This window comes from Poecilia mexicana, unplaced genomic scaffold, assembly GCF_051168715.1.
Source record: "Poecilia mexicana isolate PSO_F unplaced genomic scaffold, ASM5116871v1 scaffold_5, whole genome shotgun sequence".
In the NCBI taxonomy this organism is placed as follows: Eukaryota; Metazoa; Chordata; class Actinopteri; order Cyprinodontiformes; family Poeciliidae; genus Poecilia; species Poecilia mexicana.
This window is the reverse complement of record NW_028263374.1, coordinates 22,112,390-22,131,069: the sequence shown is the minus strand read 5'-3', so window position 1 is coordinate 22,131,069 and position 18,680 is coordinate 22,112,390. Positions and strand designations below refer to the sequence as shown.

Genomic DNA, 18,680 nt, shown 5'->3' with positions numbered 1-18,680 from the left:
CTCAACCCAAGATGAAGCTCATGTTTCCAATATTATATATATTATATTACAAAGTTAAGCTTAAATAGACATTCATAACAATAAAATTACATATTTATTAAAAAGCATGACCCTTTAAATATAGAAAAAAATCTTCCCAATAGAGAAACATTATGTATATTTCAAAACAAAAATATTAAAATGTGTTATGCAGTCATATCAAGATCTACTATTACGTTACATGTTCATATTTTGTTTACCCCAAATAGAGAACGCGAGGCTCTTGCAAAGCTCTGTTTGATACATTGTTTTAAACATTTTTGCCTTACAGCTATTTTGTAAATGTTCCTTATGCTTGTTCTTTTGTTGTATGTATGTACGACAGCAGGCAGCAGAATGCATGCTGAGAAGAGACGCGATAGCTTAGATAATATGCTTTGAAACTCTGCTTCAATTGTGACCCTTGCACACACAATCACATTTACACACCTGGATGATTACAAAACACACTCACACAGCGGCCAGCACAACAGGAAGTGCACACAGAACAATGTCCAACCAGAGTTGCAGAAAGGTATTGAAAGGAAAAATATAACCTCACTCCCAGAGAAAAGTGTCTCACACTGGGTTTAAGAATAGGTTGGTGTTATTTACTCAGTCAGTTTTGCCTTTAAAGTGTTTTTGCACAGCAGAGCTACATGTTAGTTACACACTCCTGACAAAGTATGTGTGTGTGTGTATTTTTCTCTTCCTCTGCTTTTGGTCCGAGATTTGGTTTTGGCTTTGTGTGATAGTGTGTATGTATTAACCAAACTGCCATTGTCATCCCAGTGGGCGAGTCGTTGGCCCCCTCAGGACTCAGCCTCGGTGGATGTTGCCATTACACGGCGTGGTGGCTCTGGCCTTGGGGTGTGAGCCTGCTTTAATGCAAAGCACAGATGGATTGCACCATGGGCTTGCTGTTGTGGTCCACCATCAGCTGCCAGTTCAGCCTGTCGTACCTCCAAGCTCATAAGGTTAACCGTCACAAGGACACCGATTTCTTCTCTTCTTTTTTTTTTGCCTATGATTTGCTGTTTGAGTGATTCTTTACTGTCTGTCACAGTGTCACTTGTCCAACCAACCTCCCTCTCTTCCATTTTCTCGTTGTGTGTTACTGCAGAAGATACAGTACACATGGGTATTTGGCACATGCAGACTTGTGGCTTCATTGGAAAGGAATGTGTTTAGTTTTGTGGAGTTTTGAACACTGGCCAGCGACCGAGGAAATTGTGCCATGTCGAAAGAAAATTGTGGATCAAAAACTTGCAAATAAAAGAGCCTTAGTTACAGGGAAAAAGACACAGTCAGCAGCAAGAAGATGATACACAGATGCAATGACTTATTAGACAACAGTACAGTTATCAAAGGAATATGACGGGCAGAGAAAAGGTCACGCAAGTCTATAGAAAATTTTCCAATGTCTTATGCAAGTTATATTATTTAGAGTTCAAAGTTATTAGAGGAAAAACAGTTTTTATTGTAATGGAAAGCGTTCCTGCTATGTCACTGGAAAAGAAATGGAAAATATGCTGCCTTATTTCCTGTTAACTGCCACTAATTAGATGATGCCAGCAAGAGCTGACTTTACGAGAAACATTATTTTGCCCTAAAAATATGATTTTCATATGTAGAGAAATTATGATTCATGGAAATTGCACACAGAGTAAGAATAGATAAAGCATATTTATTTTCACAAAAGTAAATAATTTTTTGAAAAGCAACCACTCTGAGTTCAAGATTGTGCGTCTTCAACAAAACTGACATTTACTCATAAACCAAGTACAAGCTTCCCTGCTTCCTGTTCTGTCATTGCAGCACAAATGTGTTTATATTTCCTTCAGACTTAAATTTACTTGTTTTATTAAACCTGAAAGTCTGTTGTTAAATGGATATGAAATAGAAATCTGTCAAAGATAGTAAAGCAATATAAAACTTGAACAATTTGATTTAAAAAAAACAACAAAAAACTATCTTGTTAAAATATATTTATACAGTTATACATTTTTATTTGAAATATCCCAATTGGCATTACAGCAAACAAATCCTTCTGATCAGGGTTTTTTGATTGTTTCCATTTTCACATAATTGCCTTTGAGAAGCTCCTGACATTTAAGTTTGAAAGGTACCATCAATATACAAGGGCATGTAAATATTTTTCAAATATTCCTTTGAACGTTTTCACGTTTCATCTTGCTGCAACCGCAAATTTAAATATATTTTACTAGGTTCTTTGGGATAGAACAACATGAAGTTTCACATTACTGTGAAGTGAAAATAAGTGGTATTGGCATTCCCCTTTATTCTGATACCTATAAATAAAATCCACGATTGCCAGTTACCCAATTAGTAAATTGAGTCTGACTGTGTGTAATTTAGGTTGTTCTGTGAATCCCCCGACAATTTATTGGAAAACATTAGTAACAAAAAGTATTACAAGGAACATCAGACAGGCCGGGGGCAAAGTTGTTGGGAAGTTTAAAGCAGATTTAGGTCATAAAATGATCCAAAGCTTTGAACATCTCGGGGAATGCTACTCAATCCATATTCCAAAAATGAAAAGAGTATAGCAAAGCTAACAAACCATGGCCTCCATCTAAAATGGGGAGTGAAAGCAATAATCAGAAAAGCAGCCAAGAGGCCATGCTAAATCTGGCAGCTGTGTGGAAGAGTAGCAAGAAAACTAGGAAAAATATTGATGAAAAAAAGTGTCAAGAAGTGATGCTTACGGTTTACCAGAAACCATAGAGGGAAAACTGCAAAGTTTTCTGCTCACACGAGAAACACTGTGTGGTGAAAAATAAAAAAAAATAAAAAAAATCAACTGAAAAGCATCACCATCACGAAACAAGTAGGCTGCATCATGCTAGGGAGACGCTTTATGTTTTTGTTTTTTGTTTTTTCTGTAGATAGTGGGATGTTGGTCTGAGCTAATAGAAAGAGATATGGAGCTATGTACTGAGAAATCCTTATACAGAATAATGACCCTAAAGACACAGCATATGTTAGAATAGCCCAGTGGAAGCACTGGTTGGCTAGAGTGTGTGCATCATGTACAGAGGCTGCAGTGCTTGATGCTGTTGTCCAGGGTTTGATTCTGATCTTGGGCCATATGCTGCTTGACTTCCCTTTCTCTCTCCTCACTAGTTTCTGTCCATTTACTGCTCAATAAAGGCCACTTGGAACTTAAAGAAACCTTCTAAATATCCCCTGTTAATATATCTGTTAAAATCCAGAATTAAATCTAAATGAGAATTTGACAAGGGAATTTCTGTCTCTAGATGTGCAGAGCTGGACAAGAGAACCAAAAAGACTTTCAGGTTTAATTGCAACAAAAGCTGCTTCTATAAAAGGATCGACTCCGGGAGCTCAATACAGGTCCATAGGATATTTTAGGGTTTTATTTGTAAGAATAAATAAATATTAATATATCCCAATAAGCTACATTGAAGTTTAAAGTTGTAACTTTGCAAAATATGAAAGTCCCCAACAAGCTCTCCCTTCTAGTCTCACCAAATTATTTCTATTTATCAGAATTTTTATTTTCAACAAAGCCCCCAAAATTACCACTTATCCTTTAATGCAGCAGCACGTAACTCAGTGATGACTGATTTTCCATATAAGCTCAGTAAAATTACAAACATAAAGAACCTTGGTTAATTTATGAACTACAATATCTCAGGGAACAAATAGAGCTTAGTCTGGGAGTAGTCATTAACAGGGAAAAGGGGACCCATTTGTCACCAGTAATAAAATTGCAGGAAAGGTACTGGAACAATAATCGAAAAAGAAACAAAGTGACAATCTGTTTAAAACAGGAAGCAAAGTCAAATGTTCAGGTTCAGTGTGCTGTGAACCCATTGGCCCACTCCGCTCTCATTCTGATTGTTGTGCTCTTTTTGGGATTGCGACTAACCTGAAAAACCAGACCGTTTGACACACCAAACCATCTGGGAAGTCATCTGCAGAAACAGTTAAAAAAAATAAATAAAAAAGATTTTTAGGAAAATTCTTGGCAGGTGATTGGATGAACCATCTGTGCAGCATCCATACCAGTTAAGACAGTTGGTAACTCAAAGTCTTTCGGAAAAGGGAGAAAAAATTATTTTTTCTTCTTCAAAATGATCAAAAATATGAGCAAGAAAAAGAGATGCATCCGTATCAGTGAAGTTTTCTACTATAAACTGAATTCATCCATACTTCAGAGGTTTTGATTTCCTCCTCCTCTGTATGAAGAAGAGCACATTAGGTTACTCTCTCATCTGTAACAAATAAGCAACAAATGAGTTATTCAAGTGCTATTTAACGTCGCTATAATAAGAGCTTCAGTTCCCTGCTAGTTATGGGAAGTGAAGCTGTCAAGGTGTGGTTTTGTCAAAAGTACAAGATGTTTGTTGTCGAGCACTTTAAATAAAATATTAATGCTTAAAAAAAACCTCAAAGCTCTCAGTTTTAGAAAATCCCACCAGGACTTTCATGAATCAACATCTCTCTTTTCAAACAAGGTCAATGTTGTCTATTTTTGTTTTATACCGTTTGGAATATAAATTTTAAGCCGCATTTCTTTATTTTGTTTAACATTCTCTTTGATAATGCAACTACATTGCCTTGATCCGCAGACAGTTATTCCATATAAGGCTGTCCTGAGCACGGCAAACATAAAACTGAAGGTAAACAGGAAATAGTTCAATAGGTCCACTTGAGCAGAGAGATGACTCATTAATGTCCTGAATTTAAACAAAAAAGCACACTGTGTTTTCCATGTTAAACAGAAGAAGCCTGTTTGTAGGAAAAATAATAAAAATAATAAAACACTCGGAAACAGTTTATGCTAAAATAAGATTCACCCTGCTTTGATTTGTATCATTTGTGTTCTGTGGATCACTTTGTTAAAGAGAAGCCTGTGAACAGGCTTTTTAAATGCCTCTATGGATGACTTTGCCTTTGACTTTGCCTCTCATACAATGAATTTCACTTTATGCCAATTTAGGCTGCATCAGAGTGGTGCAGAGGTGATTAATTTTCCACTTTCACATTTCCACTCAGCTCCAGCAACATGAATATAAGCCCATCCAGGTCGGCAATTTGGCTTTTTTCTCCATAACCATATACGTAAAATGATGTCTGTTTATCTTTTCCAAACTACGCAGGTACGATAACTAACCGAGGATGGCAAAATTAATTTAAATAGGCCACAACTGTCAGGACAAACAACACAAATGATGACATGAGGGGTTAGCGAGATAGCATTCTGGATAACAAGGTACCATTATTGCTCCTGCTCCGACCACCTATGTCTCAGTACATTTGTGTTGTTTCAATCTTCCTTTCTTTTCATCATAGATAAAACTAAATGGCTGTTGTGCAAAGTGACATTTCTGTATTTTCTTCATTTAAAAAGTCAGGTAGAGTGCTGGTCAGATGTGTACATACTCTCATTATTGATAGGTCTACTAGTAATGGATTAAAATGTTTCTTTTTACAGGGTAGATTGATAGATTGATTCAAGAAGTAACAATTACAACATTTATTGTGAATTTGTATAATCCACATAAGAACAAAATTAATCGTAAATGCTCAAACATATAAATCCTACTCGCATCATTTAAATAAATGATGCTGAGAAAGTTGTACCTTGACCAGGCACACATGGCCTGTCTTCTTGTTAGAATGTGTGGAGTTTATTTGTTGGTTTCCTAGCAGAGACCTGGCCTTTGACCATCATTCACATTTTTTCCTAAGGTTGAGGTTAAGGCTTTCAGAGCGGCTTTAATGAAACCTTCCAAAACTGGCTTTGATGTGGGTTTGGAATCATTGTGTGGCTGGAATATACAACTGTGTGCAGTAACGACCTTGTAAGGCTCAAGTCTGTCATAGTCTTAAAGATCCTGAAACAACAGTACCACAGTCAACAGTGAAGCAGTTTTAACATTAACACAAGCTACAGTATGAGGGTATCGACCAAGAAAAAAGAAAAAAAAACTGCTTCAAAATCATTCTTGATGCTTGTCTGAAATCTGCAGATGGCAACATGGGCAAATGTAATGCTTTCTGAAGAAAGGCTTCATGGTTAGATGGATAAAAGGTTGACTTATTTGGGTTCAGTAACTAAAGCCATGTTTGGAGATGAAAAAGCTGCAATATGCAACTTTACAATGTCTCTACGTCGTGGCAGAATAATACCAGACAGATAATTTTTGAAAAGACTGAGCTCCTCCACCTCCTCGCAGTGCTTCTATTGGCATCTGCAGTAATGAATCACTCCCAGACAAAAACAACCAATCAGAGCCAGAAGGTAGGTCTTAGCGCTGTCAGTCATGCTCATGTATGCTCTGCTCAATGTGCTAATGGCGGAGAAACAACTTACCATTTCAGAAAAACCGTTTATCTGCCGTCATTGGTGGCCATGCTTACTAATCTGAGCATTCATGGCAGACTCCATTTTGGGGAACTATCTGTAGACTAGCAGAGAGCAATGGGCACTGTGTGAGCAGTTTGTACATAAGCATGATTGAGAGCGCCAAGACCCTCTTCTGATTGGTTCTGACCAAACAGAATGACAGTAGGACCACAGAGACAGAGGAGCTTGATTTTTTTTTGTCTGTTTTACAGATTATCTGTCGCATGCCATACTGTCACAACATGTCAACAGTTTTACTCAAGATGTAAAATACATATTTTCTGTAAAAGTTGTATGCTACACAGCTGAAATCCAAGGTGGTGGTAGCATCATGTTGAGAGTTTATTTGGGAGTCAGTGGCGGGGGTGGATTCATTGTACAAGCGGATGGAACAGTGAAGAAGGCAGCTAACTCTTCGTAAAACTGATCATGATTCAGTTTCACTTCAAATCTACTGCTTGACTGGAAGTGTTACAACCCAAGGACACAAAACAGTTTTAAACTGTTTTGAAAATGAATTGACCATGGGTAAAGATCAGGGCTCCATGGAGGATTTTGTGGAAGGACTCCGTGTTTTTGATAAGGAGGGCAATGGCACAGTAATGGGAGCAGAACTACGTCATGTGCTCACCACGTTAGGTGAGAAAATGTCAGAAGAGGAAATGGAGACACTGCTGGCTGGACATGAAGATGCAAATGGATGCATCAATTATGAAGAACTCGTCCGGATGGTAATGAATGGATAAAGACCATCACAGTGGTTATATATTTATACCTGCCAAACTCTGGCAGGTATAAATATATTGCCAAAATACTGTTGAAGGCTACAAAAGCAGGCATCTAAGGTGCAACTTTTTCAGAGACGAGGGGGCATTCATCATGTAGATTTGGGAAAATCTATAGCAAAACTAAAACGTATGCCCTGGATTATTCATATAAAAAACTATTGGAACTACATGTTGCTTCAACGTTCTACACTGAAAGGAACAAAATGAAATTACTGTTGATAATTCAATGTATGCATGCTTCTGTCATGAACTATACAAGTAACACTTCAAATGGCTAACAATAAGAGTTACCAGACCGGTGTGAAAACAAACTTTATGGTTGTTCCAAAATAACAACAATTATCCAGCTAAGTCCACTTTGCAGAATTTGCAGTTCTGTTCATTAAAGCCCAGTTTAGTCTTGTATCAAACCTTGTGTGAATAAATTGTGTGTGAAAGAGTCTGTGAGGCTGTGGCAGGCACACCACAAAGGGCTTTTTACTGTTGAACCTTTGCTAACCTTTTCTGGCAACTGACATTCAATAATGAGACCATGTTGTCTCTTGTTCCTTTGGACAATCGTCCATTGAAACAAATGTCATTCATGGACTATGTTCCACCCTCTGCATGACCCCTTTTCCACATTTGTGATTAGCTGAAGTTGATTTTCTCTAAATGAAAAGCAACCAAATTATTTATTTATTGTTGATTTTGAATGCATTTTTCTTAGACTATAGAGCAAATGTTTCCAATGATAGATAACCCTGTGTTTCATGGTATAACTTTGCTTATGTGACAAAATCCTTGTAATTTGAATCAAACATCTGACATCCTAATGAAACCAATTATAAAGTAGTGGACATTTTCTGTTTCATTGTTACAAAACAATCCAACTTCTCCTGTTTTAGAGTACTTTTAATTACAGAAATGGTAATTTTAACTCACGTTTTTCAAACCCATTACGCCTTCATTTTTCCATACCTCTCTTGAATAAACCCTCCTCTTTATCATCCTCTCATTCCCCGACCTTCTACTTATGTTGCACATGAGAAATAAGAGGGGGGATGGGGCTGAAGATGAATGAAACAGAGAGTGGGGAATGAAAGGGAGTTGGAGGGGAAAGAGAAGAGAGCAAGATTGGGGAAAAATGCCCTTTGACTGGATTTAAAAAGTCTGTGGCATTTCATTTTCAGAGAGAGGGGAGCTTCATCTCCTTCAGATCCTTTAAGGGCCAACCTAATTGATTAATGTTTCCATCTCATTGCAAAATGGAGGGGAGGGGAAGGCGACTTAACTGGAGCCTTTCACAATCTAAAGTCTTAAAACAGAACCAGCACAAAGACAGACGATGACAGAATGAAAGACAGACTGATGAAATAAAGTCTAAAATTCCAGTGCATGAGTAAAATATGTTGAAGGTCAAAATTGCCACAAGAGTATGCTCAACGTAGAGGAAGTGTGTCATGTTTGAACCACCATACAACATGATATTTTTGTAATTAAATAACTCATTGTGGCAAATGATGCATGTGGTGTCACAAAAATGCTGTATTTGTTTCTGCTCCTCATGGCATACAGGCAATTACTGGATTTAAAAATTAAATGTAAGAAAAACTACCATCTTAGCACTTCTTTTCATATTCATAACTTAATAATTTAATGCTTTGAAGAGGTGATGCACTTCCTGATAAGGAAAAAGTATCACATTTCCCGCTTAATGACACAGTCCTATGCCAATTTCAAGCTTTTCCTACTTATGACCCGAGGTTGGAGGAACAGAAAGATGATTGCAGTGAAACAGAATTCAAGGAAATTCGTGGGAGTTCACAGTCACCTAAAATTATGGAGTTGTGCACACTCGGTTCCAACCTGATCAGCCTGGTGAGGACACAATTCTCTGAATTTTCCCACTGAAAATGTAATGCGATTACTTGCCCTTTTTACATGTTTCTGACAGCAGCATGAAAATATTTAGATATCGTTGAGCCCGTGAGCGTTTTCCAGTCACAAAACAAAACCAGCGGAGAGAAGCCAAAACAGTAGTGACCTTTCCCCAACATGGTATATTAAATATGAAAGGTCAGCTCAGATTGTGGGGGAGGGTAGCAGTGGAGTCTTGCACTGAGCAGACACAGACAAAATACTGTAATATCTACCAGGCAAATCCCAGTGGTTTCCTTCAGAGGTCATTTGAATGTGAAGGGAAAAAGGCAAAAACAGAAGTCAGAGAAACACACTTCAACAATGTTTCTTGTCTGCTCTTGAATTTGAGATCTGCACTCCACAGTGCAGTACAGTAGACCGGCTATTTCCATAAACCCTTAAACCCTTAATAATCCCTCCACTCTTCTTGCATGCCTGTGCTAACATCTGTTCCACTTTTGGAGTCAGAAATATTGTAATTTAATATAATTTGTGGTTATTTGTTAACCGTAAAATGCAACCTCTGCAATAATGGCCATAAAAATGATTTCCATTCACTGTAATTAACGCCCTGTCATATAATTCACGTCCTCTGAAAAGAGAGTCGGCTATTTAACTGCCAATCCCTCCATTCAATGTTGGAACGCAAGCAGTAACAAAACAAAGCAAAATGATCACCTTTTTATGATTGTAGATGCCTTTTCACTCAGAATTAAAGTCATTTACAAGAGGGAGACATCTGTGTCCTCATCAATGTAGTATCTAACATGGATAATGCATAGCGAATGTATATTTAGGTGTAAATCAGTCAAGTTAAGTTTTTCTTAATTTAGATTTAGCATCCGTTTCAAAAACACTGGTTTCACTGCAAGGGCTCTTTGTTCAAACTAGAGAGAAAAGAGTAAAAACACTTTGAAATGTACACACAGGGGTAAATACAGATATGCTGCCAGTTGTGCAATTTAGCGTGACTTATGGTTTTTGTCCATCACTTGAGATGAATAGTAAGTACATTTTGAACGTAATAAAATGGGTAATATTATTGACAATATATTGGCACAGAATAACACTTAAGCTACTTACATGTGGAAAGGTACTTAACCATAAGATGCCTTGCATAATGCAAGGTGGCTTGACAAAGTATAGAATCAGAGAATGCAAATGCCTACCACACATTAAAATGTCTTCACATTTTGAGGTCATATATTTTCTCTTTTCATTTTTCAGTTACATCATGCTTTTTGTAATAAAATAAATAATACATCTTGACAAAATGTGACAATGTAATGGTGTGTGAATATTTTGCAAGGTGCTGTAAATACTGAACATGGTCTACTGAAAGGAAATGCTAAACGCATAGCTCCAAAAAAAGATCAAAGCAGTTCAGTTACTCTGTGGAACCCCGTCTGCTGTGACCTAGTTTCTTAAGGTCAGATTAAACCTACACTGTAAATGAAACTAATTTACCAATGCTAAATTGACTGCATTTAGGTATTTTTTTGGCAGTGCTAAGGGTTTCATGTTTTCAGGCTTATTTTGGAGTAGTTGCAAAGTGAAAAGTTTCAAGAAGTTGTAATGCTTCCTAATAACACAAATAACTGTCAAGCACTTCACATAACAAACTATAAACTGTTGCTAATGAGTAGCAGCTCATCCTGTTAAATCTGCTTTTCAAAGCAAATGCCTACTTTTAAGAAGTTAGGTTATGCAAAAGTGCTTTTTCTTGTGTCTGTTCTCATGACAGTATTATCACGATTTTAACATAAATCACGTACACATCATTGAAACTTGTTAAGCAACATTTAATGTAACAAACTGGTTTCATGTGGGTTTTGCAATACAACAGTGTTACATATTTTATAACATCTCTGAGTTATAAAAACCTTCAGATATGATTGCTTTTTAGAGGCATATTCATATGTCAAGGACAAGTTATGTTCTGGAACAGGTATTGTGAATTTCTATAATTGTCTACAACAACCAAATAACCCAACTGTCTCCAACTTTTAATTTGTCAGACTATGATTCAAATTTAATTTTGCCAAGAATTTGAAAAAATAAAGATCTGGGTAGGAGAAAGAATAGACACATTTTGCAAATGATAAATAATTTGGTATTCAGTGATGATTAGAAAAGGTTTATTAGCTCATGCTCAAAAATGTATCAGCCATCTGGAGAGTTTAGATTTGTTGCCTAGCCGACCTGTGGCTGAGGCAACGAGCCAGTTTGATATAGCATGATATTTAAAATACCATACTGTGTCCTGTTTTGACGAACAGCATTTGAAAGCTTTTTGGAAGTAAAAAAATTAGACACAGATTGAAAGGGGAAAATTGCCACAAAATAATGTGTTTAAATTATGGATAAAACAAGAGAGACGGGGATGGAGTAGAAGTGTGATTTCTGAATCAAGTGCTCCTCTATTACTTCCATTACTGGAACATTATGGTTAAACTTTACAAGAAAGGGATAGTTCAGATTTTTTTGAAGAAACTGTATTTGCTGTTATGTTATGTACTGCAGCTAGTAAAATTAAATCTGATGCCACACCTCAAGGCACATTTGCTCCAGTATCCAAAAATTGTTTTTACATGAGTCTAGTTGTGAAAACATTGAATTCACGTAGTAGCCATTAGACATCATGTCCTATCATGTGAAGGTTTTTTTTTTTTTTTTCCCCTTTTCTCTTTGGATTAAATTTTTCAGATGTGTTGTGTGTTTCTTTTTCTTTTCACATTGATTGTTCACATAATGGAGCTAACCATTTGTTGTCTAACTGAGTTGGCCACGGCTTTTCTAGAAATGTTCCTGCATTCAGTTCTCCTGTTAGCAGCTGGCAGTCCTTGAGAAGAGACATAACAGGGAGTTTGTTCATTCAATCAGTAATGGACTTTAATTAGCATGACAGCTGTCATATTAGCTAAACAAGATGATACATTAATGGATCCCTTTTCTGAAGTAGACCAAATTTGTAGCAGAATGTATTGCTACACTCTAAAAAGTGTATTTGGGCAGTAGTTCATGTTATGGACTTATTTACATTAATCACACTTAATTCTTTTTGTTTAGTGATGACAACTTACTTTTTATGTTGAATTAATTTTTAACTTAAAGGAACTTTTTACTTAGACTTTATTTGAAACAATTAAGTGCCGCATTGGTATCCTAGGACTGACGTCATGACGCAAGCTCCACCAGTGACCGATCCTGTACTGACTGAGGTCCTGTGGTGATACAGGGGTAGAGCACAAAGAGCATATGGAGGCCTTAGTCCTTGACGCAGCCGCTGCAGGTTCAATTTCTGGCCTGATAACCTTTGCCGCATGTCTTCTTCCACCCACTTTCCTGTTTAAATACTCAAATAAAGGTTGCCTGAGCCAAAAAAATCTTTAAAAAGATTACTTCTTTTTTTTTATTCTTTATTTGAAGTAAACTAAATGATTTGAGTAAGACTGACTTGAATCTGTTAAGACATGAATAAATGAAGTTGGATAAACTCAACTGATTTACTTATTACCAACTGAAGCAATGCAATTAAGTTGGTTCAACTATTTTTCTCATGAATGAAGCTGTGTTCCTGTACAAGTGTTATATTTTTGATATTTCCATTGAATGAAACACAGCAGTCATATTTGTAGTTTAACAGCTTCAATAAAAAACCCAGTATTTTATGTCGCTGTTATTTTTGGAATTGTTTAAGGCTTTTTAAACTTCTAAATTAGTAAAATAACAATTTAAGAGTGACCGAAGAAATTGTATAGCAGGGTAATATAAAACCTATTCATTTGCATTTTTTTTTATTTTGTAAATGGACAACACATATTAATGAACATAACATAACTATGCAAGATTGAACCAAGGGCTAATCTCCATCTCCAGTCCTTATGTGTTCAAGTTGATTGAGTGGTCTCAGCTGCAGAATCAACAGAATAATATCACTAGTGTGGAGATCAACAAGGCTTTTTTTTTTAACTATTACAGGGGTAGAAAACGTATTTCCTAAAATAAATATTGAATTGGAAAGATCAATGATACTTCCAACCAAATGTTGAATGTCCTTTGATAACACAAGGTCGACATGGCCACTCATTCCAATCAACGTTTCTCAAGCCTTCCAACGTTATTTTTACGAAACTCAATTTTATAAGGCAGAGTCATACAGAAGTTTAATTTTAATGTGTTTTTCACACACTTACAAGTTACTTTTGTTCTGTTCAGTAAATCTAATCTCGCGGTTCCTTTAGTCAAAAATGATTCTCTATAGTTAAAATACTTTTTTTGCCGCTTTTGTGGAGACTTGAAAACATTAATTATGAACATCTGAAGAACCTGAATAATCTTCATTTTCATCTCTCTGTATCTCACTTGCGACAGGAAGCATTTGCAACTGCAGCACATCGCTTTAATTGTGGAGAAACCAGCGCCTTAGCAATACTAACATCATGCAGTATAATCAAGGGCACTTCCTCACTGATTTTCTGAAAGCAGTTCCCAACAGCACAAAAGATGTATCTTGGATTTTAGATAAGTGGAAAGAGGAGAGGATCTACAGATTTATACCATCTTGTAAAGTTACATAAGCCACTCTAGGCTCATGACATACTTAAATAAGCAAGGTTATGTAACGGCTCTATAACTGCACTTTACAATTGAGTTGCAAAGCAAGTTAGGTACGAGCACAGGAATTTACAAGTGAAGCAAAATATTGTGCCAGATTCCTGCTTTTGTTCTCTGTGTGCATTAAGCAGTGTTTTCACATAAAAATAAAGGTACAGCTGTAAAGTATTCCACCTCAACTCCCCCGCCCCCAGTGCTGGTGACTCACAGGAAGTTAAAAGGGAAAAGTGAAAAATAAGTCAGAGCTGCACCAACACAAAGCGTGCATGTGCATTGGGACATGTACATACAATGCCCTGAGCATAAAAGAGGGACACAGACATTGCTGCTTTTGCTGTGTACCCATCTATTAAAAACAGAGGGCTACAGAGGGTGTGGTCGTGAGAGGCAGAAGTTATTTATCACAATTCCATGGTACTGCGGCCCCTTATAAATTCAGAGTAGCGCCTGCTATGAGTAAACCCTTTCATAGACTCATTAATATTTGACAAAAAACATGGCTTTTTTTTATTAGATGCACAATTTTACCATTTCTTTTCCCTGGCCTGATGTGAGCCTTTTGCCACAGTGCATTACACGGTTTTGCTCTTATCTTACTCGGTTCAGTCACATAAATTCATGGATCTCATTTTCCTCCTTCAGCATCATTGGCATCTACAAAAAGGACGTGTTTTTCTCATCTCCACAGTCAAAAGTGTTTTGTCTGCCTTTACTGTTACAATATTTACAAGCATGTCTAATTTGTTTTAACCTCATTTTCATTTGTGTTGCTGTGCAGCGTCTGAGATTTTATTTTTCCATCAAAGATAATGGAAAAGTAAAACCAAAGATAATGGAATCAAATCAACAGCATAGTTTTTACAAGTTGCACAATAGCACAGTTGATAATCAACACGCAGCAAGAAAGTCTTGGGATCAAATCCAGGGTTTCAGTCTTTCTGCATGCAGTTCGCTTGGAGCTTCTCCCCGTGCACGTACGGGCTCCTTCCGAGTTTGCTGACTTCCTCCCACGGTCCAAAAGCGTCACTCTTAGGTTGATTGTTTACTTTATATTGCACAAGACTGACTGGTATGAGAAACAGAAGGTAACTCAAGATGATCTGAAATAAACTACTTTAAAACATCACAGTTTGGAAGAGGATTTTTGCTTCTCTCCTTAGCCTTTCAGTTATGGTGCGCAGTTTTTGCTGCCACACCTCTCTGATCTCCAAAGTCTGACTTTTTTTTTTTTTTTTTTTTTTTTTTTGCTCTATGTGTCAAGAACATTTTGTTGTGACAGTTTCACCAAACACCTTTTTTATAGACACCCCACCCAAAAATAACTAAACTGTCTCTGGAGAGAAATCAATAGATGGTGTTCTGTTTGTGTCAGTATCACATTTGGTTTTGAAAGTGTTGTGATACCACATTGTTTGCTAGAGGGGAAGTACAGGGGGTGGGTGGATAGGCCAAGAAAAGACTAGAATTTCACTTTGAAAACTTCTGATAATTTTATGTTAAATGACCTTGGTTACGTTTAAAACCTACATATGGAAATTTGGAAGTTTTTGAAGTCTTAGGTTTTGTTATCTTGCAGCCTTGCCCAGTTTTTGTAAGGTGGTGTAAATATTCGTCTGAGTTGGAAATGACATATATAGACATACAGTTAAAACTAAATGTTAACATACAGTTGTAATGCCTTACATACTGTAAGATTTCAAAGGAATTCAGATTAGATAATTACTAGAATGAAAGAGATTTACTTGGAATTTTTTTACTACTTTGAATGCACAATTTTACATTTATTTTCATACCGTTTTAATCTGAATGATTCAGGTCACAGACTTCTTGAAATATTTTTGGTAACACTTTATTTGAAGGGGGGTGACTAAGACTGTCATGACACCATCATAAACATGACATAACACCTGTCATGAACATGAATAAGCCTTCATGAATATTTATGACTGTTGTCATAAAGCGTCATTCTGTAAATTATGACACTTTTAATACAAAGCTGACATTATTCAAAATGCCGTTGTTATGACAACTTGACATTAACCAAGAAATCATTACCGATATAAATTTATTATAAAATAATTACTGATTTCACTTTAAAAATTAGGAAACTTTATGTTATTAAAGGTAAAGTTTGAACAGTAATGATTTCTTGGTTAATGTCAAGTTGTCATAAAGACATTTTGAATAATGTCAACTTTGTAGTAAAAGTGTCATAATTTACCGAATGACACTTTATGACAACAGTCATAAATATTCATGAAGACTTATTCATGTTCATGACAGGTGTTATGTCATGTTTATGACAGTGTCATGGCAGTCTTATTCAACCCCCTTCAAATAAAGTGTTAACATATTTTCTTGGAGATTTTGGCCAAGTCCTCAGGACTGAATTTGTTTACTTGAATTATCTTTTCACTTTGTTTCTGAGTGAACAGATTTCACTCAAAAACAATTCAAATGTCAGCGAAGAAATCTCATAATGAAACATGAGTTCAGACTAAATGAACATGACCGATGAGGAAGAAGCAATGGTGACAGTTTGTCCACCAGCCATTGCAGTTGTTTCGTCTTCTGTGTTTTTGATTCCCCTCCGTTTTTCCATAACCTCACTTTCTGATTGTCAACACATTTAACAGGCTGTGTGCTTGTTTCTCCTCGGGGAAGGCTCCACACTCTCTGATATCAGGTCAAGACAATCACACACGCTTAAAATCCCTGATATTCGTAATGGTCCCGACGCCCATTTGAGATCACTAGATCACTCTTTTAGCACACCACACACATGGCAGAAAAATCTCATGACATTATTTATAGAGGCCTCATGATAATCAGAGCATCCTTAGTATTGCTGAAAAGTGAAGACTGGGTCAAAAATTAACATTTTCACCTTGCTGTTTCAGCCAGACTTAAGAGGCATTTCAATCCGTTGGCATAATTGTCACAAGGTTTTTTGTGTGTGTTCTTGGATTGACATACACAACTCATACCAAACTAATCTCAAATGCTTTTTCCCAGAGGGTCAAAACAGCTTGAATAGCTTTTTCCCCCTCTTAATCAATAAATCATTATTTGAAAACTGCTTTTTTGTAATAACTCAGTTTGTCTTTATTGAATTTAGTTCGAGCTAAATAATTTCTATTTTAGGTCAAGCCTGACTGACCTAAAATAGGAAATGATTAGTCTGATTTAATATCAGACCGAACCTTTTCATCCACACACACACACACACACACACACACACACACACACACACACACACACACACATCTTTTTTTTAGGATACTTCTTGGCAAATATGATAAAATATTAATTTAAACACCATAGATGTGTCAATATTTTCAATGCAATTTGCACTTATAATGATGCACTATATAAATACTGACCTATCTTCACAAACTCGCTATTAAAGGCCCATCATGATAATATTTGCCATTTTTCAGATTTTTTGCAAACTTGAGTACATGCTCTATTAATTTCATGCATTTGTAATAGATTACTAACAAGAATACGGGCATAATTATAATCCATATAATAATTAATTCAATGACATAAAGGATCCGAGACAATTAGGATACACCTGATTAAAATAATAAGTAGGTCAGGGGTATTTTAAACCCTGACCTACATCATAAACAAACTAACAATGAGAAAAAGGTTCCAAGATGATCAATTATAAAATAAAAGTTTCACTCCCAAAACATTGCTAAATCACTTCTCATGAGCGAAAGCATTTTCTCAGTGGTGAACAAAGCCACTCAAAATCAGACTCATTCTCATATCTCCCCTTCAAAAGGCTCACTGTAACAGTTGCTTTCAGTCTATTATTCCTATCCATAATGTGCACAGGTGCAGCCTAATTCAATTGGAAGATCCTGCCGCGGCTGTACACAAATAACTTGTCTCCATGTTACCAGTAAAGCTGTTGTCATGGAGATGACAAGGCTTACATAAGCTCAAATGTATTTATGTACAAAACAAGTGTATTGTCTTCTTTGTGCTCATTTCATTATTTCATGTTTAAACGCAAATTGATTTTTTGCCCGTCTTTTTCAGACATGCGTTGCAGAAAGCATTGTATTGTTTTCAAAATGGTTAACAAGGTATTAAGGACCTGCTCTCAGGCAGAGACATTTTATGCCATCTGCAAAAGTTGATAACGGTCGTCTGCATTTCCCCTTCGGTATCACTTTCATCTGTATCACTGTGACTTGCTGAGCTACAGCTTTGATATTAAAAGCTCAGATGTCTGGTTTCATAAAAAACAATGAGATGATTAGAAACCTTACCTTTCAGCCAGATATGCACCAGTAATGGAAAAAGCCTTTAGGAGCAAGGGGGAGGTTTCTTCATTCACCTAACCTTTAACCTCCCGTCTGCTTCTGGATCCAGCGCCTAGCAGCTTTCAGCACAGGATTAAACAGTTATTGAAAGAGAAGTGGCATGATTGACAAGTGAAGGTTTCCTCCCTTGTCAGAAGGACCTCTCTGTCTGTCTCACCCTTTTCTTCCCAGAGCTCACCATTCACACTGTAGCGTGACTTGAACTTCTGAATTCCTTCTGCTGTGAAATACAAGTAAAACTTCCAGAGCCCAACAATTCACACCGGCTGTCTAAAATGACTACTGTTCATGAAAAGTGGGAGAAAATTCATAAATAAACTATCAGTAATGTGTTATGCTTTTACTTTGCCATTTCTGTGCCTTGAAAAGGCTCATTTCACCGTGCACATGTCCGGTCTGCGGCAGTGCAGTCTGCAGCAGTCACTCATCTTAAATGAGGGAATTTTCAGCCTTAGTAAGACATGTAGGAGTGTGTACTTACTGTACATTTATTTTAAGCCTTTAACTGTATTCAGCAGAGAATGAGTGCTGGTGGTGAGTATCAAAACTACTTCAAACAAAAAGTTTGAACCAGCTCTGTTCAGTTATGATTTTCTTTGGAGAGCCCCTACAGTC

At 36.6% G+C, this 18,680-nt stretch overlaps 1 protein-coding gene across 1 annotated transcript in view; it reads right to left on the bottom strand.

The window, feature by feature from the left end:
* The window catches only part of tox2 (TOX high mobility group box family member 2), a 126,311-nt gene extending 108,163 nt beyond the window's left edge, over positions 1 to 18,148 (bottom strand). The window contains exon 1 of the mRNA XM_088005748.1: positions 18,012 to 18,148. The gene's annotated coding sequence lies outside the window, so the exon portion shown is untranslated. The remainder of the gene's footprint in view (positions 1 to 18,011) is intronic.
* Between the last annotated feature and the right edge of the window lie 532 nt (positions 18,149 to 18,680).